The following is a 2805-nucleotide window of genomic DNA, read 5'->3' on the forward strand; positions in this document are numbered from 1 at the left end:
TGGTTTTGGTAAACAGACTTAGGTTCACTGCCACCTACTACGTGATCTTAAGTTAGATACTAAGCCATATAACTTCTTTGTATCCCAGTTTCTTCACCTGATAAAATAATTTATGCCATCTCTTAGGAATACTGTCAGAAACAAATCAAACGATGTACATAAAACATCTCTAACATAGTGGTTGCTCAATAAAACATAGTTACTAATACTTTTATTATTCATGTATAATGCAGTCAACCTGAAAGTTATCAGGAAATATAAACATGACAAAATAAGTTGAGACCTTAATTTATTCAGTCAGTAATTCAGACAATTTGTTAATAGGCTTAATTCTTTTATATTTACACAATATATCAACAGCAAACATATAATGAGCACTATAAGCACTGTTAGATATTTACTTGCATTATATAAAATGAACAAAATTTGTGTATCCCCAGCCGCCATGGCATAATACTTTCTTTTCCTCCAGACTGTTTTTTGCTTGCATTTTAAAAAGTCTAGTCTAGAGCAATGCTACCCTGAACAAACATGATCCCATCTGATCTCGGAAGCTAAACAGGGTCAGGCCTGGTCAGTACTCGGATGGAAGACCACCTAGGAAGACCAGGTGCTGTACGCGTAAAAAATAAAAAAATAAGAGATTGTAAGCTGGCAAGGTCCTTGCAATCTGTGAGGTCAAACAAGGGTTGCCTCGCCTAAAAAATAAAAAAATTTAAAAAAAAATTTTTTTTAAATCTAAATTAAGTAACTAACGGAATAATTTTTCAAGACTTGCTTTTAAAAACATTTTCTATACCTGTTACTTTCACCTGTTACTCCACTTGCTTCCCCTTACCATCACCTCTAACTCAGTCCCACTGTTCTTAAAGATTGTCTCCCACCTCGAGTAGGGTCCTAAAGATCATCTCCATTTAATACACTTTGTATGTTGTGAATCTTCTGCCCTGACATCTGACCCCTTAGTTATAGGCTCCCCATATGAGCTTTGAATTGCCCAGGGACAAGAAATCTATAAAGGGCTTTCAGTTATGTTATAATAACAGTATAAAAAACAGTCCTTTGCATCTATGTGCAAAGTCTATAAGATAGCCCCTCTATGCAGAAGTCCAGTCAAGATAAGTCTGCAGTAATAATTTATGTCAGTAAGCAACAGATTTAACTATGAGTGGCAAAATGGCAAAATAACAATGGCCTAAATAAGGGAAGCTGGAAAATGTAGTCTCTGTTTTGGACAGCCATGTACCCAGGCCCAAATTAGGAATTTTATCACCCTGGAAGAGGGGAAACAAGTATTGGAGGACAGCTAGCAATCTCATTCACCTGGTCCAATTGAGGTACCCAGGATTTGGCCTTGGTTTGATCTCTGATCACATAGCCCTCATTCTTATCACTAAGATCTCTAATGGCTTTTATAGCTGCATTACTTCCACTGTTACCCCGCTTTATCCCCCAAAGAATTAAGTGTCGTAAATACATACATTCATCAAGATGATAAAGAAAGGGAAATTCCTATGAGTAAAAAGCACAAATGAAAATATAAGACAAACATAAGCTCAGTTTTTCCTCCCGTGAAACCTGTGAGAAGTCTCTGAGATTCAAGATCCTGGCAATTCTTCTAGACTAGAGGCCCACTGACCCCTCTTCTCAGACCACACCCTCCGTCTCTGTTGAGTGCTTAGCATACGGATAAGCTTGTGTCAAGTCTCTGCTTCATATACCTTGCTTAGCCATTCCACTTAAAGAGTCTGCTCAGCCTATTCCATAGCAGCAGGTTACAACGCCTTGGCCTGCATCTACAGTCCAGAGCATGTTACTGTATACAGCCTTAAACACAGCTATTACCCACAAACAGCACTGCCCACTCCATGGCAGAAAAAGTCAAACATAGATGCAACACATTTGCTGTTTTCTCAAAAGGGGGGAAAAGCAAAAGTTTCCTATGGTTTCCTTCTTGTTCCCCAGCTTTATTTTCTTCTTCTTTTTTTTTTCCCCCCGCTAGGTGCTAAATAAATGCAGAGAGAGTAGGAACAGTAGGTAACCTTTCACATCCATAGTTAACACTTCTAATTGTATCTGGCTTGGTCCTTAGATTGAAACACATGTTCATAAAGCAAGTCTGAGTAACTGCAAATGTTCCCTTTGAATGGCAGGAAACTCAATTAAAGCTTGTATGTGTACAAATAGATCCTTGAAACTGGTCCAGGGGACCAGGGGAAGTAGCTGTTTTGAGCATTGACATCTTTCTTAAAAGGTTTTATTTGTTTATTATTTCTGTCTGATAATCAAGTTAGCCAAAATTCTGGCTCTGTAACAAAAGGCCTATAATTCTGAATATGATTTTTTTTCTAGGCTGTATTTTCAGTGCTGCTGATCCTAAAGGAGCCATGATCATGCAGGATTAAGAGCTTTCTTTACCCATTAAAAAAGAAAAGAAAAGGAAAAAGGAAAAGAACCATACCTGGCTGGTTTCATAGACTTTACAGTTGCAGAAGGCTCCTCACTCAGAAAGGACACCAGGCATGCTTGGTTCTGCTACTGCCATCTCAAAATTCTTAAAACTTTTTGTCTTTGAACATCTAAGTTGGAAAGACGGTGGAGCATGTGAGTGAATGGAGGCAGATATACAAGTGTCCACCCCCTTTCCCTGCAGCCCCATTCTATTCACATAGCGTTCACAGTGCCCAGTGAGCACAGAATTCCTGCGGACCCCTGGGGTACAGGGTTCAGTGAGACTCAAAACCAGGACAAGGTAAGCGTGTCACCTTTATGACTAAGTAAGGGCATTGACAGCTTCTGAGAACC

The 2805-nt window shown here is 39.0% G+C and overlaps 1 pseudogene; it reads left to right on the top strand.

The window, feature by feature from the left end:
• The first annotated feature begins 503 nt into the window (after window positions 1-503).
• LOC112470652 lies at window positions 504-622 on the top strand (annotated as a pseudogene).
• Window positions 623-2805: the final 2183 nt, after the last annotated feature.

This window comes from Pteropus alecto, unplaced genomic scaffold (assembly GCF_000325575.1).
Source record: "Pteropus alecto unplaced genomic scaffold, ASM32557v1 scaffold3, whole genome shotgun sequence".
Classification (NCBI taxonomy): domain Eukaryota; kingdom Metazoa; phylum Chordata; class Mammalia; order Chiroptera; family Pteropodidae; genus Pteropus; species Pteropus alecto.